This window comes from Dromiciops gliroides, chromosome 1, assembly GCF_019393635.1.
Source record: "Dromiciops gliroides isolate mDroGli1 chromosome 1, mDroGli1.pri, whole genome shotgun sequence".
NCBI classification, from domain to species: Eukaryota; Metazoa; Chordata; class Mammalia; order Microbiotheria; family Microbiotheriidae; genus Dromiciops; species Dromiciops gliroides.
This window is the reverse complement of record NC_057861.1, coordinates 274389888-274415555: the sequence shown is the minus strand read 5'-3', so window position 1 is coordinate 274415555 and position 25668 is coordinate 274389888. Positions and strand designations below refer to the sequence as shown.

The 25668-nt window shown below is 35.8% G+C and overlaps 1 pseudogene; it reads right to left on the bottom strand.

The window, feature by feature from the left end:
• Nucleotides 1–300: 300 nt before the first annotated feature.
• LOC122748345 lies at nt 301–25513 on the bottom strand (annotated as a pseudogene).
• Between the last annotated feature and the right edge of the window lie 155 nt (nt 25514–25668).

Here is a 25668-nt window from a genome sequence, read left to right as displayed (position 1 = left end):
ACAGCACCTACAAGGCAGGCAGTCATATACCTGGGGGGGTGGGGTTGGATAGCCAGTGCTGGCTCTGCTTAACAGCAACTGCTTCAAGACTGTACATATTCAGCATCACTAGGCAAACAGGGTTTAACAAGTAGCCACACTGTATTATTCCCCCATTTCTAAGTTTAGGAAGAGTGTATTCATATGTTTTAAATTTCTGGTGTCACTAATCAGAGGAAAGATTTGACCTACATGAAATACCTAATCCCTTAACCAGTGTCATGTTCTCTAGACAATAAAATGGCAGCACATTAAAAGACTTTAAAATTGCAGCTCCTTCTGGGTTCCCCAAAGAGTATCTGCCCTCTTCTTTAAATGGGGCTCCTCATCTGGATTCAGGGTTACCTTCACCACATCTGGAATGCCATTCTGCCCCAAGACCCAGGGGACACTAAGGAAGACATCTTAATTAATGCCATATAGGCCCTTAATCATGGTGGAAATTGGATACACTCTGCTAAGATTATTCATAATGCTTTCTGCCAGATCTGCCACAGACAATCCAATGGCCCAGGAAGTATAGCCCTTCAACTTGATCACCTTATAAGCACTTTCACCCACCTGTTTGTGAACTTCTTTCCTATTCTCTGAATCAGCATCAGTTCCCAAAGCAGGATAAAGATTCTTCAGAGACACACCAGCAACGTTCACACCACTCCATACAGGAACACTTGAGTCTCCATGTTCCCCAAGGACCCATCCATGACAGCTTGAAGAATGGACACCAAGTCTCTCCCCCATTAGGTAATGGAAACGGGCAGAATCCAGATTGCAACCACTTCCAATAACACGGTTTTTAGGAAAGCCACTTAGCTTCCAGGCCATATATGTCAAAATATCCACTGGATTGGAAACAATAAGCAGCTTCCAATTAGGGCTGTATTTAACAATGTTGGGAATGATGAATTTAAAGATATTCACATTACACTGGACCAAATTAAGATAACTTTCTCCCTCCTGTTGACGTGCCCCAGCAGTAACAACAATCAGCTGATTCTGAATGGCCTAAAGGAAGACCAGGTTCCCCAAAACAGGATCACTGTTATTGGGGTTGGTGCAGTTGGCATGGTATGTGTCATCAGTATCTTAATGAAGGATTTGACTGATGAACTTGCCCTAGTTGATGTCATAGAAGACAAACTAAAGGGAGAGATGATGGATCTGCAACATGGCAGTCTTTTCCTCAAAACGCCAAAGATTGTTTCTGGCAAAGACTACAGTGTGACTGCAAACTCAAAGCTGGTAGGCTTTCTCTTTAAAATTGTTATAGTGAGAAGTACTGGGGTAGGGTACCAATGGTAGGTGAACCTTGTTTACAAGAGGCTTGTTTGCAGCATGGGAGGAAAAAAGATTGTGAAGACACTTTATCTGAATTTATTGTAATTGGAAATGGCATGGCCTATTGGCCTGAGATGTGGCTTTTCCTTTTGTGGGGCAATATCAAATTAGATTTTAAGGCAGATCCTCCATAGGTTCCTGACTAGGTTCTTCCTTGCTTTTATTTAAGGAACTAGAATAATTGTCAGAGAACATGCCAAAAAGATACAGTTAATTTTTCTATTGGTGGCAGCATATGCTATAGCATATGTAAACAAGGAAGGACTACATGATTAAAAGATTCCTGCAAATTATTTTAAATCAGTAGCATTGTTCACATGCAATATAATATGTCTCCTCTGAACCAGATCATGTGACCACATAAATTCTGCAATTTGCAGAGTTGTACCAATGTTTAAATTCAAATACTCAGCAGCAGCAGCAACAACACCACTAGACACACACACACAAATAACCTACAAAAAATTTTCAGCAATACTAAATGACTTCAAAATGTCTTCTGACCTTTCTTTATGAAAATAGACTCTAGTTTATTAACTTGATGTCTCCTGATAAGTTTAGAATGCATAAACTCCATTCAACCTGGATGATTATTATATTTATTTCATAGGTAATTATTCCAATTAAAATTATAATTTTCACAATGACTCAAGATGACTGATCTAGGATTATATACTTCCTGTTTAAAACTTGATATATCTCCATTGCAACTATTTTTTCCCCACCCAGGAATGACAGTAATTGAAATGAAATATGCATTGAATTTCTATTCTGTGTACTGATTGTAGAAAGCTTTCTTGTCTTAGATATAATTAATTTTGTCCTGTATCAATTGTATGTCCTCTCCAGAACTGAGAGTAAAGTTTCTCACTTTTTCTATGAGCTTGTGAAACATTTTCAAGGCCACAAAGTTTATTTTGATTATTTGGCATGGTGCTTTTTGTGTCTTCATTTTAATGTGCTACATAAGGGGTGTCTATGGGATAGCAGGAGAAAATAGACACCAGCTTTTAGAAATGTAACTGCAAACAAAATAAGAACCCCAAGGATATTGTCTGTGATCTGTTGAAATTCTTCTTTTGGAAGCCGATGAGACATATTAAAATGACCATCCCACTCATTTGTCATTATTTCAAAGGGCCAATTCACTGGCCTGGAAGACTGGCCAACCAACCTTGAACCTTTGAAATAAATAATAAGATTAAGGTGTGAGAGCAGGTGGAAATTGACCTCTTATACAAGGGTTCCTGTGATATGCATTATTTGGTTAGAGAGGATGCCCACTAGAAAGGTCAGTAGGGTTTGTCTACCTATGTATTTCTGCAGTAACAACCATTAGTTAAGTGCTCAGATATAATGCAAGCTGTAATTATCCAACACAAAGATTCTGATTAATAATGCTTCTGAAAAATCTGTTATTTAAATAAAGCACTGTCTTCTATGTCCAATACTAGTTTGATGCCATAAAAATTTTAAATTGAGAAGGCATGAAATAGATCAATGTAAAGATATTCTTTCCCTAAGTGTATATTCATTCCAATTCACTAGTTAGTGTGTTGGAGCACTCCACAAATATTACAGTAACAAGTGTGAGACTAATCATGCAAGAGATGAATATTGTAGGGGAAATATGTGTACACACACACATATATATAGTATATGTGTATATAATCAATGCAATTAAATATCCGAGCTTTAATGAGGAAAATAATCTAAAACATTTTCAAAACTAGGTATTCTCAAGAAGCTCAACTAAATTGCTTTAAAAGACATTTTCTTATGTCCTATGTTCTTTGAGGTACTTCTAAAAATTATTTAACAGATTATTATGATGATGTTCAGCATCACTACTTCATTTGCAGGTCTGTTAGTTTCCTATATGGCTTCATTTTAAAATGTTTATATTGCATCTGTTTAATTTGTTTTAGATTCATGGCATCCAAGTTTTCCCATGGAATATTTTCACTGAAAAATCCATTTAAATCTGTCTCATATACTTTTACATTTTCATGTATATTTTTGGTCTCTATCTAAACAATAGTCTGGTCAATCCATATGTGGGATAAAAACTACTAATCTATATAGTCACATTATCTCAACAGCAATTTTCCACTTATGTCTGTTTTAAAGAGGGAAAACTGATCTATAGAAAGGGAGGTCGTATCATTCCCTGTGTTGCAGAGGGAATTCGACGCAAATATTATGGCATGTACTACTTTAAATATATTTTGGAATTTTTTTTTGTAAGAAAGGAAGAATAAAGGAAAGAAAGAAAAATGAGAGAAAAGGGAAATTAGGAAGGAAGAGGAAAAGGGAGGGAGGGTAGAAGCGAAGGAGGTAAGAAAGGTAGAAGAACAACCCTACTAACTTAATTTTGAAAAATTAAGTAGTAGCATTTTGGCGCACCCATGCTGACAAAAAATATGTGAGCCTTAGGTACAGTGCTTGACCCATTTTCTAGCACAGTGCCTGACATAGTGTAGGTGTTTCAGAAATGTTCATTAAGTTGAATTGAATTGACTTGACATTACTCAGTGGCCCTGGTAATGTAGAGACATATAACAAATAAATGACACAGTGGCAGCTTTAACTTGCTAGCCTAGCATAGTGCATTGCACACAGTGGGTAGTCAACGCATATGTTCTTTGATAAAGATGATTGATGATAAATTTACTGTTCTTTCATTCTATTTAAAAACATAAGACGCAAAAGTAGAAATAAAATTCCCATAATGGGTAATGCATTAAAAGTTTTCTTTAGGTCAAAGCTCTTAGTAAATACTTAAGATCAGCCTAATTTTTTATAGTTCCAACTCTTGTTAAAAAAAAAAATCCTCAGTAATGAATTCTATGTGAGTCTTAAAACATGTATTGCATTGACATATAAGCTAGTAGTGCTGCACTGAGTAACTGCTCTTCTAGCTTTTCATTATCCATACTTCAGAGACTATGGTAAAAATTTCATCTAATTGGCTTGCAAATAAATAAAGGTTAGGGTAATACAGTACAGTATAGAGTACGTACTAGACATACATTATGCATGTATGTAACCTTTGTGCAAAATTGTTATTTGTGTCTTTTATCAGCTCTTAGTATGTGCTCAAAGTATCCCTTTGATTATGACCTTTTGTATCATTTTTTTCAATTTTCTGTTTAGCAGCTGCTTTAAACATATTTCAAATAGAGCTATTTAATATAGCCCATTACAATTTGCTAAACTCATCGTAATCTATTTTTCTAAGAGGGTCACCTTTAGCACATGAACCGATGAAGATATTTTATTAGCACTGATTTTTAAAAATCAGCATGTCTTATTTGGATTGAAAATCAAAAAGACTACATCTTTTATAGGAAAAATGTGTAAACAGTTAAGTAATAAAAAATGAACCAGAAAACTGGGTTACTGGAGGATATAAATATATCCTATTTTCCCCAAAGTCTTCTATCTTGAACAATATTTTTTCATCTCTCACTGACAACTGACATTGAAAGACTTCTAATCTGTCCTGAGACACCATATAGCTTATAACTATGGTTAGCATTATATCTGTTTCTGCTGAAAGAAGCACTTAAAATAATTCCTATATCATTTAAAACTTACTTCATAGTTGGACCATTTAGGGTGGGAGCTGCAGGAAATAGCAGGGCAGGCAAAGCAGTTCTAAGTTCCATTAATTCAATGTTCTGATTCTTTTGTTGCTCTTCTTTCATTGCCCTGTTTAGTCTTTTAAAGCCTAAATTATATAGATAGATATACATATATAATACACACACTATTTACACACACGTATATGTATATTTATATGTCTTTTTAATCAAACCTCAGAAACAACTTGGATATAAAGAATTGTCATAACTCTACCTCTTTTGCTGTCCTCTCCCCCACTTTCTCCAAAAAAGTGTTTCCAAAATGTTTATTCAATTTCAGCCTCATTTGCTTTCATTCAAAAATATGAGTATGAGACACTCATCAAATTCAATTCTGAACAAATTGTGCTTTATTTTTAATCTGTTAGAAGGTTTATTCTGGGTTTGCCTGACATAAGGGCGATAGGTTTCTATCTCTTAGACTAATTAATACCTTTAATCATTTTTAATGGTTAAACAGTCTCTTTTTGGTTTCCAGGAAGACTAGAGATAAAAGCACCTAAGGCTGGAGGTTAATCCCCCATACTTTATTTCTTAATTTCTGCCACAGGGATTCCCTTTCCATCATTGCTATTTACTCAGAAGCAGTGTTAAGATGCTTTGAGAAAGAGACAACAGAAAGTTGGATTAGGGCTATCATTCAAGATTAGTCAGACATTAAACTTTTAAGGTTTTAATAAACAATAACTGTTAGCCTAACACAGCTCCCATTGCTTAAGAGTGTGTGTCCATTTTTGATTATCTTGTACATAATAAGTAAAACAATGATTTTAGAAACATTATTGGGAATAGATGGCATTATGCCTAGAATCATTCTAACAAAACACAATCACTTTGGAAACATGATAGCAGAAAACAGATTGATTTTACTGATGCAAGAAATAGCTACTAGTTGCCTACCAATATCCTACCTAACACTAACTGGTTGGAGAGTATTGGATTTTCCTCTCCTGTACAAGGACTATTGTATGTCCATTTCTTGAGTTGACAGCAAACTGATTGTTAGTTTAAATGTGAGATAAACGAAGCTAGAGAAATTCGATGGTGCTTCATAGAAACAGTCCAACAAACAGAATGGGCTTTGCAATAAATGCTTTCTTTCAAAACTAGAGGGATTATAAATGTGCATGTAAGTCAGCCTTGGAAATATATTGCCCAGATTCTTTTGCCTCAGTAGTCTACCATATGTTTGAGGCTGATGTGGTTCTTTAAGGTTAAGAAATTTAAGGAAGATTTTTATTGGTAAAAATTGATTTTTTTCAGCTTCTTCCATTTAAAATTTAATATCATTAAGTGAACTGTAGATTTGAAAGCGACTTCTTTATAATATTAGGGACATTGATATAAACTCCTTCAAGTATTTTTTAATTTGAGTCTCAAATCAGACAAAAGTATATGTCTATCCCCAAGAAATATAATTTGAGCAGGCTAGCTTTAACTTTAATGGAACTTGCAACCATAAAGTATGTTCTAATAATCTCTTTTCTGGAACATTGATTCCTTTAAAAAGTAAGTGGCTAATAGAATGCAAGACTTTTATCAGTTTAAATATTTTTTAAAGAAAAAATTTAAGTTCTTAAGCATAACAAGTTAAAAAAATTAACCCAGAGTCCCCTACGATACATAAAGTCCAGAATCATATCCAGAAATCAAAGTCTAAGCAATGGGCTAATTTCTTCAGAAAATACCAATCCAAATTATTCATAAATATAATTAATTAATTAGAACTAATCCTTTATATTAAGTAGTTTGGTTTAGGGTATTTATTGAAGTAGATTTTACATACTGTGCTACATAGAAAGAATGCAAAAAAATAGTACACTATTCTATTTTCCCTAATACATGCAGTACTCTCATTCTGCATATGAAGATGTGTTATGTGAAAATAGGACAGCAAAAAGAAAATTAGGTTTTTTCCCAAAAGACAGTTCTCATACATTTGTAAGAAAGACTAATAACAATTTAACAGTCTGATGAGTAAATATGAATATTACTTGCTTTGTTTCTTCTCAAACTTAACTTTCACAGCAGCAGAAACAACAACAAGAAACAAAAAACAAGTCATTAGTTGAATCATTATTTAGTTATGAATGAATTGATATCAATTTATATCCCTATTTACTAAGGTGGCAAGACTGACCTGTAGATCAGAAAGGAGCTTTTCAATATGCTTATGGAAGTTGGCCTAATCAAATACCCTTGAATTCTAGAATGCTGAAGGAGAGGAAGTTTTCCCTTTGTATGATGACATGTTCAATGGGTGATAAGGGGAATAATATCAAATACCTATTAAGATAGCACTTGTTTCTTAGGATTTGACAGGTTAGGCCTTTTTACAACTAATACCACAATTTCTATATTTTAAAACATCATATTGAAACTGTATTTCCAACTTCTGACTGACAACCTGCTTATTTCAAGCAACACATGGTACAGCACCATTCTAATACAGCAAATCAATTTATATAGCCCCTTGAAGTTGATTCTGAAGAATTTGACTTGTATTACATCAGGACTAACCTATTCAATAACACTTTATGCAGACAGTGCAAATCTTAACATTCTTATGAATAGAAAATATTTTTAAAATTGCATTTCTATGGATGGCTTTTATATTTATATATAACCGTTCCTGAAGTGGGGTGGGGTGAGGTAATCCCCTATCAAATTAAACCCTTTTATTTTACCAAAGAAACATAATGAAGCACAAATCCCTGATACAGTAACCACATTTGACTGTGTATTCAACATTTTACACTAGCACAGTGAACATCTCTGCCATAGGGAAGAGAGTTATATTTAATTATCTCTTCTCCAAGCCCAACACTGATTTTTCATCTACTCAGCATAGTTACCTTTCTTTGCACTTGTGGTACCATAGTCATGATGTATATTTTTCTTTTGGTTCCACTTATTTCCCTCTGCATCAGTTGATACAGATTTTCCCATCTTTCTCTGAATTCCTTGTATTTTTCATTTATTACATCACATAAATATTCCAACACATTCAAAGGCATTCGTGTTTTTTTCAACCATTATCCAATTAATGAAGACTCACTTTGTTTCTAGTCCCTTGCTATTACAAACACTGCTACGTTGAATGTTTTGGCATATATCAGATCTTTGTCTTTGACCATCTTAAGTGATATTTTTCAAATAGTGGGGTTGTTGGGTAAAAAATAAATATGGAGAGTTTAGTCACTTTTCATTTATATTTCTAAATTGATAACTGGAATAACTGGACATTTTCATAGTTCTATCAATGGTGTGTTGATGTGCCTATCTTGAATGAATAAAGGGAGTGAATTGAAAGGGAATGAGTATTTAAACAGCCCTCACTACATGTCAGGCATATGCTAAACTCTTTTACAAGTATTTTCTTATTTGATCCTCATAACAACACTACAAGGTAGGTTAGTATCCTAATTTTATAGGCGAGGAAGCTGAGTCAAACAGAAGCTGTCACTTGCCTAAGGTGACATAGCTCGTAAGGGGTGAGACCAGATTTGAATTCAGCACTTTTTTACTCCAGGCTCAGCTCTTTATACATTGAGCCACCAACTGCCTTAAATGAAAAAAAGTATTTTCTTAAGGTCTTTCTATGTGACAGGCATAGAATCATTGGGGCTCAGATATGAAAAGTAGGATAGTTCATGGCTTCAAAGTAATTGCATTCTATAAGGAAGAGACACACATAGAGGTGGGGTGAACAAGTAATAGTGATTTTTGATCAGGGAAGTTTCAGAAAAGCTAAGTAAAATTACAGGAAAGTTGATTGACAGTTGTCTTGTTCAGGAATTGTGGTGTTGATTTTGCTACTATCATCAGAGATAGAGGAAGAAGCTGGGAGAGGTGGGGCAAAGAAACACTCTACTGCATGCAGAAAGACTGCCACGGTGGGTTAGGAAAGCACCATGTATGGTCCGATCACAAGCACCCAGAATAGTACTAGAGTGCAGATAAGAGCAAAGGGTGGAGCATCTCAACATGGGAAGGATCTTATTGTTTCCAGTATTTTTCTTCCTTGCCAGTTGGCAAAGTCTGAGGGGAAACTTCTAAGTTTTTTACATTTCTCTTTCTTAACTATGGCTACCATTTATATAACACCTTAAAATTTGCCAAGGCCTTTACCCACCTCTCACTTGTCCCTCATATGTGAATACTATTTATATATAATATATAATCAGTATATGATATATATCTTTAATGTGATATCTATGAATGTTATAAATGCATATAACATAAGCATATAATTGGTTATGCAATTGAATATATATGAATTTATGTCTCTGTATCTATAAATATACATAGTAACAAAGCCAAGATATCTCATAACAGATGTTCAGTATGTTTTGATCCATTTCCAATATTATTCTTGTCCATGTCTTATAAAATTTAGCTAGGAATAAAGGTCTAGTTGAAGTTTCTAATATTTCATACTAAACTTCCGATGGCTTAAACAAAACTGGGGGCAATGAGGCATGGCATTACTGCCAAATATTTCAATACTGCAAGGACTTTCCTTGATGTGAGTGCTAACAATCTTAGTTCATGCCTCTAAATGGCATGAAGGGATGGCTTGGAAAGCATAGTTGGAGATCCCTTGGGGAAAAAAAAGGATAGTGCTTGGGAAGAAAGAAAACAAAGATTGTAAATGGCTGCTGGGAAGAGTCTGATAATTATAAGGAGAAAAGATAAAAAATGCAACAGCAGGAAGGACTTAGGAACAAGGTGACCTTCACTAAAAACTTCCTCTTGACTGTCTTCACAACTTAAACTTGTGTAATAAGGCTGCAAGCTACATGTGCCCTCATAGGCAGAATGTCAGTCATTGTCATGGGTAAGTGCAATGTTTCCTCTGTGGGGGATGAAAACTATTGTCATAATATGGTTAAATTAAAAATCAAGCATGTTGCCGAACTTGAAGAGAGACAAGGAAGACAGGAAAAAACATATCAACATGAGAAATAATGTCACTAATCGTAAACAACTCATCATGGAGCAAAGGGTGGGGGGGAGCAACAACAACCATGTCCACCCTTCTTATTTTAAAACCAAAATTCAACATATGATAGCTTACCCATCTCACGCATGGGATTTTGAAAATCTGTATTGCCATCAATTTCCCCTTTAAATCTTAACTTGTTTCTTCCTAAGTGATGTCATTATTACTGACATTTTATATACTCATTATGTTTTAGGTTTCTTATTTCTTGCTACCACCAAAAGTACTTCTAAAACAATTTCGCATATATGTAATTTCGTCCTTTGCCTTTGATCTTTTTGTGGTCTATTCTTACTAGTGGTCTTTCCAAATCAAATAGTATGTAGAGTTTAGTGACTTTTTCAGATGTCTAAGGAGAAAAAAAGCCCTTTCTTATTAGAACATTTTAACTCTTCAAAAGTAGAATGGATTGCATGATGGTAACAAGTTTCCCTTCAATCGAGATCTTTAATAAGAAACCGAATGATAATTTCTCACTGTGTTATAGTGGTGAATCTTTTTTGCATTTACATAGTAGATTTGGCCAGGAGGTCTTTTGTGTGTATATCATGGACCCTTTAGCCATCTAGGGAAACCTATGGACACCTCTATTTTAAATGCTTGAAATAGAATACATATTAGATAAAAAGTTTACTAAATTTATTAAAATATAGTTATCAAAATATTTTTATAAAAACAAATCCATAAGTCTTAGCATGTTAAGAATTCCCAGAGAGAGCTGAAAAAAGGACATCTATCTCTCTAAGATTCTTTTATTCAGCAAAGAGAGATTTTTTTCCTTTCTATAATGGAGAGAATTCTGGATTTGAAGTCAGGGAGATTACATTCCACCTCTAACACTTATTAACTATCTGAACCTCATTTTCTACATACATTTTCAAAAAGGGGAAAATACCAGTGTTATGTACAACTTTATGGTGGTTGTGAGGCTTAATAGAAATAATATATGCAAAATGATTGACAAACTTCAAAGCACTATATAAATTTCAGTTATTAGTTATAAACTGCTTCCATGTCTATTTTCCATTTGGGCTTCATAATAAGCTGGTATAGTGGACAGAAGAAGTATGAACTAGATACACTAAGATGAAGAAATTCAAATGAAGTTTAAACCTATTAAAGTTTACTTGAAGCCCTGTACATTACTGTTTTATACTTTCATAGACCCTTATTTTCAACAATGTGGGAAATCCCTCCACTGGTGAAAAATCCCAAGCTCTCCATATGTTAAGAGAGTTTCAAGATTTTTTCCAGTTAAAAATATCATCAACTGGGGGGTCAAGCATCTGGTAATGGAAAAACATTGTTTTATGGGGAAAGTGAATTATATTCAGCTTTCCAATATATGTTAGAGTTTGATTTTAGAGAATAATCTTAGAATTAGAATAAATTCTGGGTCCTCTCAATGGTCCAAATCCCTCCTGTCTCCCTGAACTTCCTTTTGGCTTTAGTTCAGCTACTTCATTAGTAGTAATGAAGCTATTTGGAGTTGTCCTCTAGTCTTTCCCAGTAGCACGAGGGGCTCATTTTCTAGTGTCCTATCTTTTATGAATTTTATGCTGTCTATGGGATTTTCTTAGCAAAGATACTGCAGCAGATTGCCATTTCCTTTTCCAGTTAATCAGAACTTTTGTCAGAACTTTCTATTGGAGCTCTAAATCTTGGGTAACTCTTAAAGTTCTGTCTGCCATGACAAGGCAGTAATCCAAGAGGAAGTCTCATTTATAACAACCTTTAAATATTTAAAACTAGTGATTACACCCCTTTACCTATGCAAGTATTTCTTTCTCTAGGCTAACATCCCCAGGTCCTTCACATAGTATTCATATGACATAGTTTTCAATATCCTCACCATGCTGATTATCCTCTTTTTATGAACTTTAATTTGTTCATCTCCTTCCAAAATTGTGATTTTCAATATATTAACAGAATAACTCAAACATGGTTGGGCAAGTGCAGAGTACAGTGGAGCCAGTTCTGGCTTCAGACACTTGACACTTACTAGCTATGTTACCCTGGACATGCCACTTAACCCTCATTGCCCTGCAAAACAAAACAAAACAAAACAAAACAAAACAAACAAACAAACAAACAAGAACAAAAACCAGAGTACTCCCTCAGTGAATTGGATAGTAAACTTTTTTTTCTTTTTTTTCTTTTTTTTTTTTTTTTTTTGGTAGCCTGAGAATACATTAGCCTTTTGGGTTATCCAATTACAACACTGCTTTTTAATTTAATTTGCTGTCTACTAATATGTGTAGCTCTTTTGCACATGGGATCTAGTCATCTGTCTTCACTTCTCTCAAATTCAAGACTGTATATTTATTCTTAATTTCATATGATCAAATTGTATTATATTACTGTATTATGGTTTTGTATTATATTATGTTTTCAGATCCTATTGGGTACCAAGGTCTCTATCCAATTTTTGTATCATCTGTAAATATTTTACGAATGACATCTATGTCTTCATTTAAGTCACTGAGGAACTAAGGACAAAATACATTAGATTCCTCTTTCCAGGTTGACAAATAATCAAATTCCTTGGGGACAGTCATTATGCTGGTCCCAAATTTGTCTAATAGTACTATAATTCCACATTTTACCATTTAGTCCAGAGCATATGCTTAGGTGTTAATCAGATAACTTGATGAAGTAAGATACTTTCTACAAAATTCCCCTATTAGTTTTGTAATCTTCTCAAAAAAGGAAATCAACTTCATATGGTATAACTTCTAAATGAAACCTTGCTAATTTGTATTCATCTTTCTGAATGCTCCCAGAATACCATTTATTATAGAATTTCATTAGGCATTGATAACAAGTACTTTGGCCTCTAGTTTGAAGAGCTATAGAATCTTCCAACTTATCGGCCACTTTCCCCCTCAAAAGCATTCAGAAATAGAATACACAAAAAATTTTCGTGACCCTGAGATGTTATTTAGGGGAGGAGGGCAAGCAAGTTTAACTTATTGAGAACCTATTTTCTCTCTCGTGCTGAAGTTTTGACTTGCCTTGATGAAAATAACTTGATTTCTATTTTAAGACATTTCCCATTTGATTCAAATAAGGCCACGTTCATGCTTAGTTTATGACTTTCATTGACTGCTTCTGTTAAGGCCTCGGTTTCCCACTCTTTAAAATAAGGAAATTGAACTAGATGGCTTCTTAATTTCTTTAGAGAATTGAAAATCAAAGGAATGCCCATCAATTGGTGAATGGTTAAACATGCTGTGGTATATGATTATGATGGAATATTATTGTGCTATAAGAAATGACAAACAGGATGATTTCAGAAAGGCTTGGAAAGACTTATATGAACTGATGTATAGTGAAGTGAGCAGAACCAGGAGAATATTGTGAATAGTGACAGCAATATTGTTCGGCGAAGAACTGTGAATGACAACTATTATCAGCAATATAATGATCTAAGACAATCCCAAAGGATTAATGATGAAGTATACTATCCACCTCCAAAGAGAGAACTGATATTGATTGAACAGACTGAAGCATGCTATTTTCCACTTTCTTTCATTTTCTTTTGAGTTTTCTTATACAAAATGACTAATATGGTACTGTTTTACATTATTGAACATGTATGACCCATATTTGATTGCTCACCAAGAGGATGGAGTGAGGGATAGAATTTGGAACACTCAACACTTTAAATAGAAATGTTTATTAAAAAATAAAGTTCCTAGGGGGGCAGCTAGATGGCACAGTGGATAGAGCACCGCTCCTGGACTCAGGAGTACCTGAGTTCAAATCCGGCCTCAGACACTTAACACTTACTAGCTGTGTGACCCTGGGCAAGTCACTTAACCCCAATTGCCTCACTAAAAAAAAAATAAATAAATAAAGTTCCTAGAGCTAAACAATCTAAAATATATGAACCAGATGTGGGTAGTAGTTATCATATTTGGTAAGCCCTTTGGAAGATAGCACACTTCTCAGTTGATCATAACAAGTCAATTTACTTTTTATTCAATGTATAGCTTTAGCTGTTCATTGCATCTTCCCTTATTTCATTGTGTCTACTGTCCAGCATCTAATCATTGGTTTGGATATCTCTCTACCTCCACATTCTCTTTTTCTTCTTTATTTTATTCATTCATTTCATTCTTTAAAGAAACATTCCATGTCGTGGGTTACCCTAATAAATTAGACAAGACAAAGTTATCCATCCCTTTTACCTACCCCAGAAGAGAAACTTGTTTGTATATTATATATATAAATATTTGCTGTTGTTCAGTCATTTTTCAGTCATGACCCCATTTGGGGTTTCCTTGGCAAAGATACTGCAGTGGTTTGCCATTACTTTCTCCAGCTCATTTTGCAGATGGGAGAACTGAGTAAAATAGGGATAAATGACTTGCCCTGGATCAAACAATTAGTGTCTGATGCTGAATTTGAACTCAGGAAAATGGATCTTCCTGACCCCAGGCCTGGCAGTCTCTCTACTACACCACCTAATAGCTCCCTAATATAATCTTTCTTATCTCCTGAAGAAATAGGAATAGCACAATTCTAACAGACTACTGGAAGGACTTCTTTGATCTCCATATCTCATTAAAATGGAATTCTCAGTTCTTTGTGACTCCCTCTAACTATCCTGACTATTTGTTATCTTGCCCATGGTCACACAGCTAGTAAGTGTCAAGTGTCTGAGGCCGGATTTGAACTCAGGTACTCCTGAATCCAGGGCCAGTGCTTTAACCACTTCGCCATCTAGCTGCCCCGATATGATGGCTTTTTAATTATTATTATTTTTTTGCGGGGCAATGGGGGTTAAGTGACTTGCCCAAGGTCACACAGCTAGTAAGTGTCAAGTGTCTGAGGCCGGATTTGAACTCAGGACTCCTGAATCCAGGGCCGGTGCTTTATCCACTGCGCCACCTATCCGTCCCTGATATGATGGCTTTTTAATGAAGGTATTGTTCTTTTTTAAGGGAATAAATATTTTGTGTTTTGAAATATTTTTAGACTTAACCGACTAGTAAACTTTTAAACTCATAAAGAAATACGCTCAAAACATGGGAAAAAAACTTTGGTATCAGCAAATTACGGTAAAAGATTTTATTATAGTAGCTTAGGAAAGTAGTGGATTCTCCATTTCTGAAGGTATTCATGTAGGCTACAGAGTGGATTGCTGTCTAGGCAGGAGGACAACCAGATGATCACCAAGGACTCTTCAGTTTTAAGCTTATATTATGTTGTAAAGATATGAAGAGGATGAAATTATAGCTACCAAATAGGTTTTTAGGTTTTTAACAAATTAATGAACAAAAGATACATAATAGTAATTAAAGAAAGTTAAGGAAATTTGGGAGGAGGTATTTTTTATGTTATGGATAATGAAAATGTCTTCCCTCAAAATATCTTAGATGTGGTCAAATATGGCAATTTTTAATCTTCATTACTCTATATATTCAGATTTTTTGAGTCCTATTATACATGTAGGTGGCATAGTGGACAGGCTGTTAAGGTATTAAACTAAGACCTGAGTCCAAATCCCCTTCAGCTGTAAATCTTAAATTCTATGATCTTTCTTGCAAACTTATATCTCAATGGACTTTCTATTTTCCATAGCAACAATTATTTCTCTAGTAATTTTCTAGTTGTACTAATCCACTGAGAGAGGCAGCATGGTATATAGTATAGAGAGACTTGGCTTTCAGACTAGTACTCTCTGGGTTAAAGTCCTGTCTCTGAAAGAAAATGGCTTTGTGATCCTGGGCCTTTAATTTTGGTTCTTTAGAGAATTCCCTAAGACGAAGAAGAGTTGCCAGCCTACATTGGCAGAAAGAGCGTCCTCATCTAGGAGTACTCCACATGTCTGAAATCACAGCTCCACTTCTTAATTCCTAATTAATTCACAAACCTCCCACCAATACTGACCTGCTCCTGTTGTGTATTCCACACTGTAAAGCAGGCTCATCTCATGCTACATCAGTCAGGTTACCTTTCTGTTAATAACAGTAATTAATTACTAGCCTGTTGCACTGCTTTAAGGTACTCAAAGTCCTTTATAAATATGTTTATCTCACAACTACCTTGGAAGGTAGGTGCTTTTATTATTCCCATTTTACAGTTGAGGAAACTGTGGCCAGGTTAAGCATCTTGCCTATGGTCATACAGCTAGCAAGTGTCTGCCGAATAGTGCCTATTATGTGCTCCTGGTAAGCTGGATAACTGTACTTATTGTTTGTCCTTCATTTTCAATGAGAACCAATGTCATTAGGAAGGTGAGCTCTACTTAGCACTGTGGGAAGGAGGAGTATGGTTATCAAGGACACAGAAGATAAGGTCACTTGGTTTAAAGTCAGGGGGAAAGAATATAAAGGCATAAAATGCAAGCACTTAAAAAGCTAAATTGTCAAGAATTGGGTAAACTTAAATAGGAAAGACTTCATAGATATTCAGAAATTCTTCCTCCAAAGGCTTTAATGCCAAGATTCTTCTCTTCTGTTTTAAAGGTAGCCCTGGGCAATCTAGATTCTTTCTACTTATCCTGTCTTCCTCTTTGAAGCCACAGTGTATTTGTTGAACAATCCCTTCACCCTATTTTCCTAGTTTGGACCATATTTCTGTTATACCTTATACAGCCATGACTTTATTTTAGTTCTTTGGGAGAACAATTCCTTATGCCAGATATCATTATTATTTTCACAAGTTAGGGTGTTTACTATCAGTTCTTTATCATTTAATCACCCACCCGTTCCTGAGGGTGAATGACTCCCAGGAGTCTTCAGGCACTTTGGAAGGTGTATTAACTTTTCAAATACTAGGCTACTTTTAAGATCATTTCAGCAGTGATTCATTTCACTTTCAAAATTGAGAAGCTTATCCCCAAGTAGTAAATTTTCCACTGGTAGGATCTGGCTCCATTTTTTCAGTTGTGTTCAGGGAGACTGGGAATTTTCTTTTTCCTCTTACAACATTGTGTTCTTCTTTTAATATACAGAGATATTTCTATTTTGGTCCTGAAAATGATGGAAATAAAATTCTTTTCAAAACTGCAAAAGGAAGTTATCACACTGTGAGGAAAAGACAGTACCTTGAGCTCTATTCACATAAGTCTCAATACCTTTTCTTTTTAGTTTGGTTTGGTACTCTTGGCCCAAATGGTGCTTCATTGGGTATAAATGGACTCTACCGGTATAACATTAATTTTGAATATTTTATAATGCAACTTTTGTTGTTGTTCAGTCACCTTAGACATGTCCAACTCTTCCTGACCATGTCTGGGGTTTTCTTGGCAATGATACTCAACAGTTTGCCATTTCCATCACCAGTTCATTTTATAGATGAGGAAACTAAGGCAAATATGGTTAAAGTAATGTGCATGTCACCCAGTAGTAAGTGCCTGAAGCCAAATTTGAACCAAGGTGTTCCAAAGTCCAGGCCACAACATTACCTAGCTGCCCATATTGCAACTTAGGGCTTAGTGAAATGTGCCTTCATATAATGAATCCCTCACCTGGAGAAGTGTGGAGGGAAATCAGGTCCCATAGTTGAGATAAATGACCATTCCTAGAGGTCCAATGAGGTTTATGCTTCTCAAGCCTAAATCAGCATTCCTCCAAATGAATTCAATTCAGAGTGGTAAAATATTTTTTAAAATTGAGATCCAATTTACTCATTTTACACAGCCTTCACATATTGGAAACACAGAGGGAGTGAGGGATGGAAAGACAGAGTATGATAGGTTTGGAGATTTAGAATTCAAAAAGACTTAAATGGAAAGAAGAGGAAGGAAATAAATAAGATAATGTGGAGTCAATATGTGTGTGCATATGTGCATGCATATATACATATGCACACACATATGTTTAAAAATGAGAGTTTTATTAATAAACATTTTTCAAACTGGGGAATACTGGGTTCAAGGCTTGTTCAAAGACCAGCAACCTCAATGATTTGCTCAAAACAATTCCCAATATGATTAAAAAGTTTGAGGGAGCACAATATGGATGCTTTTATATTTAATGGACCTCATTCAACATTTTAAGTATCTACAGATGCAAATAAAATACATTCTCCCCAAAATGTGTTATATCCTTAGGAAAAGAGGCAGCATGGAGAAGCCAGGAAGGCCTAGATTTAAATCCTTACTCTGACATATCCTGGCTGGGAGACCCTGGGCAAGTCAATTAAAATCTCAGTGCTTTACATAATTTTCTAAGACTACACTGTGCTGAAAGGGTGCCAAACTGCATTGGTTGAGATTTCCTAAATGAAATCACAGGTCCAGGCTCTTTCCTTATGATTACATCTAGGTTGATTCAAATGGCTTAGCACAAAAGCAAAAAAAAAAAAAAGGCAGCAAGAAAAAAGATTGTTCTAAAGTCGAATCTGCAAGTTCTCTGCAAACAAACAGACCTCTGATTGATATTTTAAAATTGGTTTAAAAAAGGCAATATGATCAATAACAAAAGGTACGGTAAATGTTATCTAAGCAGTACACAGAAACACAAGGAATAAAAGACAAATGATTATTTCCTCTCACCACAAAATCACCAGGTAAAATAAAAAGAATCCTCAAAGCTTTTTAGAATATGTCAGCATCCCTTCAATCATGAAACACAACTATTCTCCAGTGCTGAGCATTTAAAGTAACAGTCGTGATAAATGATTTTTTTCATTGAGTTTTAAGTCTACTCTCAGACCAACAGAAAATTTATTGATTTATGTGGGCATCACTGCCAAGAGGATTCTTGGAGTGGTACTTTTCCATGATTGTAGTGTGGTAGATTTCATTTATTTCATTTATTTGTGACTAGGCCAAAATACATATTACTGTGGGGGGAGAAGTGGCCTACCTACAGAGAACTATAAAAGTGAGTGATCTGTCCATCATATTTAACAATGCTAATGTTTACCTTGTGTCCCCTCTGTTTGCTCAAATGTGATAAACTGTGTTTGATCGTTCTTTTATAGACAAAAATACTACCGATGCTAAGCTATGGGCCCAGATCTCAGAGAAGTGGCATAAGGACTGAGAAGAAAATAGAAAAAATATCTATATCTGTATATACATATATAGATTTCTTTTTCAGGGGCAAGAGTAGAGTAAAATGGAAATGACAGTAGACTTGGAATCAGAATTTGAGTTCTAGGCTCTGCTCCATGCAAACTACTTAACCTTGGGGCAGTCATGTGACATATAAGAGACTGAATTTTCTCACAACTATAAAATGGGCAAATAATAGAACTTATATCACAGAATCCGAGAGTAGAAAATTACCTCAGAGATCTTTTAGTTCAACTACTACCTAAAAATTATCCGTGATAAGTGACTATCCTTTAGTCAAAAATCTTCCCAAATGGGGAACACATTGACCTTCAATGGAAATACCTATTTTTTTTTTGAGGGGCAATGAGGGTTAAATGACTTGCCCAGAGTCACACAGCTAGTAACTGTCAAGTGTCTGAGGCTGGATTTGAACTCAGGTCCTCCTGAATCCAAGGCCAGTGCTTTATCCACTGCACCACCTAGCTGCCCTGTATTTCACTTTTGAAAAGCATTATATATAGGGAGGACACACACAGAGACAGACAGACAGACAGAGACAGGGGCAGGAAGACACATAAAGAGAGTGCTTACATAACTGCACTTAACAGAATTGTGAGGATCACATGAAGGTGCTATGTTTATGATTATAAAACAGTAAAGGGGAAATCACAAATTAGTCCAAGGCATCTGTACAGCATCTGTTGGTAGAGCAAACAATATCATTTTTTTTTTCTCTATTTGATAAAGCACAATGAGGTGGCAGTATGGACTAATGTGTCACTGATTTGTTTTTGTCGTACACAGTCTGTTGCCAGATCTTAAAATTTCTAGCTTCACAATGAGTCCCTTCTCTTCACTAATAATACATTCACAACTCCATTTAAGCATTTATCACCTCTCACCTGGACTATTGCAATAGTTTTTTGTTGTTGTTGGGTTTTTTTTGTTTGTTTTGTTTTTTGTGGGGTGGAACAATGAGGGTTAAGTCACTTGTCCAGGGTCACACAGCTAGTAAGTGTCAAGTGTCTCAATCTGGATGTGAACTCAAGTCCTCCTGAAACCAAGGCTGGTGCTTTATCCACTGTGCCACCTAGCTGTCCCCATAAGTATTTATTATTAAGGCATATTAATCATATATTTAAATATCAAATGCAGAATATCATTCTACTATATATTATTGGGGATATAAAATAAGGATATTAACTCTTGCTACTTAAGAATTTGCTATCTAACTTAAAATATAAGTCACTTAGAAAACAAGAGTGATTTGAAGGTAAAAATATCTGATTTAGAATGTATAGAAAAATATTTTTGAAGTAAGAAGTGATCTTCTGTTATCTATTATCTCTGTGACTTGGGTAATCAATTCAACTTTCTGAATCTCAGTTTCCTCTTACGTAAAATGGAGGAAATGCGTAGACCTACTTAATAGGACTATTAAGAGGAAAGTCCTGGATAATAATAAATCTAAGCTATATAGTCCAAATATCTATCTGATTCATGCATACTATTGCTGATGATTGGTTATTCAAGTTCTGTCTGAGTAGTTCAAGTAACATTAACTTTATTATTATAATATCTCCATTTTCAGATAGGTTTTTAGAAAATTTCTTTTTATGTTAACTAAAATATGCTTTCTTGTTATTTTTGCACATTCATCCTAGCTCTTTTAGAATTACCCAGAATGTATCCAATCACTTTTCCAGGTAGCAACCTTAAGCTGCAAAGCATCATGTGTGGTCAACCAAGATGGTAAGCAGCTCAAACGTAGACATTGGTGAATACAAACTATTAGGATTGGGATAAAGGACATACAGATATAGACAAAACAAGAGAAACCAAAAGTGCAAAGAATGTAATAAGAATTAGAAAATCAAGTAGAAATTTCAGGGTTGTAGTAGATCTAGATTTTTTTCCCCCTGTAATCTTTTGTTGTTCTTGCTTTGGGGTGAGCACTGGCTCTGAAGTTGGGAGGACCTCAGTTTAAATCTCACTTCAGACGTGTGACTCTGGGCAAGTCACTTAACCCCAATTGGCTTAAACACCCAGGGCCATCTCCAGTTATCCTGAAGTATATCTTCCCAATGAACCCAGATGGCTCTGGAGGAGAGAGTGAGGGAGTGAGGCTGGTGATTTTGCACAGCCCTCCCTCACTTAAATCCAATTTTGTGCAAGTGACATCACCCCGATATCATGGTCCTCTTATAGAATGAAGGGATACCACCACCACCACCACACCACCACCACCACCACCACCAACAACAACAAGATCTAGAAGTCCTATTTCAGGGCCTAAAGGACATAGTATCAGGTAAGAAAATAGGGATAACTGGCTCATTAGGGAAGCTTGCCTGTATAATGATGGAAAGAGGATATAATTGAGAAAAGACAACTGGGACAAGTTAATAAAAGAAAAATACATATATGAACATATATTTTATAATGTGTTTATTATACATGTATGTATATATAGCTATGGTTTCTTGACTTCCACTTTTACATCACCAAGTGCAATTTGGATACTCTCAACAGGATATCTATGACACAACCTGTGCAAAAATAGTATTATCTTTCTTTTTAAACTCATGGCCCTTCCAAATTTGCCTATTGTTATCAAGAGCACCACCATCCTCTCAATCACTTAGTGAGGCAACTACTTTTTGTGTCATCACCTTTACTCTCACCTATCCCACATATCCAACTGATTGTTAAATAATATTTCTATGCCCACATCATCTCCCATAGGTTTCCTTCTCTCCACTAGTGCAGCTATGACCTTAGTTTAGGTTCTCCTCCCTTGTTGCCTCTTTTATCTCAATAGCCTTGACCTCTTCCCCTCTAAACCACCATCCACATAGCAGACAACTCATTTCACTGATTTTGTCACTCCTCTACTCAGTTATCGCCAATGGTGCCCTATCACTTCAAGGATTTAGTAAAAACTGTGTTAGTCATTTAAAGCTCTTCACAACCTGAGCCCTTCCTACATTTTTGTTTTTCCTAAGAATTATTCCTCTCTTGGACTTTCAGATCAAGCTATCAGGGACCTTTGTGATATTTTCAAACATAGATCTTTATCATCTACATGCCTTTACATGGTTTATTCTCACTCCCAACCTTATGTGTCCTCCTTGCTTTTCTCAATGCCTTTGAAATCCCTGGTTTCCTTCAAGACACCTCAAAGACCACCACCTTCAAAATCTACAAAAGCTTTTTTTGCTCTGCCTCACTCCACCTCTGCCAAATTTTATTCCCTTCTCTCCCATAAGTACCTTAAAATAATATTGTATATACTCTGTATGTATTAAATATACCCAGATGTTGTCTCTTCAAGTTCCTTGATGAGACACTTTATTCCTTTTCTCTTTACATTCCTAGCACTTAGCAAAGAACCTCAGTAATAGTAGATACTTGGGGGGGGGCAGCTAGGTGGCTAAGTGGATAGAGCCCCGGCCCTGGAGTCAGGAGTACCTGAGTTTAAATCCGGCCTAGGACACTTAACACTTACTAGCTGTGTGACCCTGGGCAAGTCACTTAACCCCAATTGCCCCACTAAAAAAAAATAGTAGATACTTAATAAATCCTTATAAATATATACTATTTATGCAAATATGCAGTTTGCTTCACATTGGTTTCTCTTATCTTAAAAATGTGTGTATACGTAATGCATGCACATATATAAATACACAAACATTTATACATACATGTGTGTATGTGTGTGTGTGTATACACACATATGTGTGTGTATATATATATATATTTAAGATAAGGGCAATTCTAATAAAGTAAAATAATAAATAAATAAGGAATCATTCAAGAGTTCGATGGTCTATTTTAAAAGGTAATGGGTTCCTCCTGATTGGCAGTCTTCATTCAAAATTTACATACTGTTCTTCAATCATGTCTGATTCTTCATGACCCCATTTGGGGGTTTCTTGACAAAGATACTGTAATGCTTTGCTATTTCCTTCTCCAGCTCATTTTACTGATAAAGATGCTGACACAAACAAGAGTGAATGACTTGACCAGGGTCACACAGCTACTGTCTCAGGCCAGATTTGAATTAAAGGAGACAACTATTCCTGATTCCAAGCCCAATGCTCTATCCACTATACCGCCTAGCTCGTCCAAAAAGTAAGCAACCAAACGTCAGAGATAAAAGGGTCCTTTGTATAGTTGGCCTTAATCAAATGGTAAGAAATATGATTGCAAGCTTTGCATTTCAAAATATAAGTGTGGGTGTTCATTTTAGAAAGAAGAGTGATTGGGAGACTTTGAGGGAATGATGCCAGGATAAATATATGTTGAGGTGAAGGCAGGGAACTGGGAAATTAAGGAAATAATTTAGAATAGCCACCGTGATGAATAAGCCAGATTAGCAAAGGATAACTAATAAGTAACAATTTGAACTTGATATATTTGGCTACATTTCAATATTTTGAAGGGATTCCTAATAGATAATACATGACTTTTATACTTTGACCCCAGCTAATACATACCCTTCGGTCCAAGGGAATAAGCATTTATATGGTACCTACTACGTGCAAGGTACTGTGCTAAACACTTTTTTACAAATATCTCATTTCAGCCTTGAACAACTCTGGGAGGTAGATGATATCATCACTCCCAATTTATAGTTGAGGTAACAGAGCAAATAAAGATTACAGTGACTTGCCTAGGGGTCCACAGCTGAGGCAAGATGTGAACTCAAATCTTCCTGACTCCAGGCCCAGAACTCGACTCACTGTGCTACCAGCTGTTTCTTTTTATAATGATTCCAGGGCATTAAGGAATCTGGGCAATAGGGGCAGAGTAGAAGTGAAAGCCTCTCCAAACCTATTTGGTGGAACAGTAAAGCCATAGTTTAGAATGGGTGTTTTTACTGTAATATGTGAACTTAAAAAAAAAAATCTTGATAACTGTATTTCAATATATTTTGTAATTCTATGTATTTTATTTTATGCATTTAAAAACTGTATTCTGAGAAGGGGAACATAGGCTTGACTAGAATGACTAGGGGTCCATGAAACAAAAAAACAAGTTAAAAACCCTTGGTTTAAAAAAAATGGTTTTCTCCCTCTAGATTTGTTGCCCTAGGCAAACACCTACTATGGCTATGCTTAAGGCTGCCCCCAGGTCTGAACATAGACTAAGGTATTAGGAATTGTTTTCATTCCTCAACTCTGCCACTTACTTTTTTTTTGTGATCCTGGAAATTTAACTGTTTGGTATTCCAGTTTCTTGTTAATTGGATCATCATTTTCTGATTGAAGTTCTGTGGGATTCAATGATAATGATTTTAAAGAACCTGAAAGTTATAAACATCCCATAGGTCGAAATCTAATTGAAGTCAAGGTGGATGGTAACCTTGGTTATAGGATTTGGTTCTTAATAGTGTTGGCGCTATTTGGCACCCACCCCAACTTACTTCCACAGATATATATTTTTAGCTGTGTCAGCTATACTGCTGTGGTTATTATCATCTAGAGTGCAATGTTGTTTCCGATTGAATTTTTAGAAAAAAGAGGGGTCAAGAATTACATTTTGTGGTTAAGATTGATGGTTTACTTGGATTCATTTTTCCTTACTGCTGTTGTTACATTATGTAAATAAAACTGCCCTTATCCCCTCAGTGTTGTTGAGCAGTGGATTTAATTAGATTTAGAATTGGGGAAGGGCAGAGAGGCTTATCAGTTTTAAAGAAATTAAAAATCGCTTCTAACAACTTAGAACTATAAAGCATTATGTTCAGTTTAAAGTTGAGAAATGAAAATGGGCTCTAATCAAGCAATTTTCTATTAATTGAGATTCCATTCACACTAACTGCAAATATATCTTCTATAGGGAATTAGCAAGCAAGTAGGCTGGCTGCAGTGGTATGGATTTGACCAAAGAAAATATCTTTACTTAGAAGAGTAAACAAATTTCTGAGGGGGAAGAGGGGAGGCAATGCCTCCTGACCATCTCTCTTATCTGGAATAGTTCTGAATAGTCTTTTGCATTCAGGGCTGTTGCTATTCAAGGGAAGAAGAAGGGGGAAAAGCTTTCTTTCTCAAGAGTGGTCATTTTCCAGATTCCTCTCCCTGGAGTTCTGGCCCTTCAGAATAACCAGCACAGCCTAGGGGGTTCTTTCTTTGTCTCCAGTTTGGCTTGATCAGATTTCTTCAGGGTCCCACCCCAGTGTTGGGGCATTCCGGTGTACTGGCCGGTGACAGCATCAAAGCTAACATGGACAGTGTGCTGAAAAGCAGATGGAGGAGAAATTATTGGTCTGTCCTTTCCTTTCTTCTTACTTCCTTTCTCTATGCCTGAGAATATGGAGAAGATTTTATTCTTGGCCTTTTTCTCCTCTGGATCAGAGGACGGAAGCTTCGAACTATAATAGGGCAACAAAGGGTCTTTGTCCCCGGTGCTAAAAACCGTGTTGTTTTCTGGGCTCTCGGCTTGCAGCTCTCCTTCATCGGACATGCTGGCGAAGGATTATCCAAAAGCCCCCAGTCCTGGAAGGGGTTGGAGACCCTGGGTGATATTTAGGTCCAGCTCCAGGGCTTCCCCTGGCGAACGGAGGAGGCCAATACAGCAGACGTTAGAGCGAGGAGAGCAAACCAGATGGACGAAGGAAC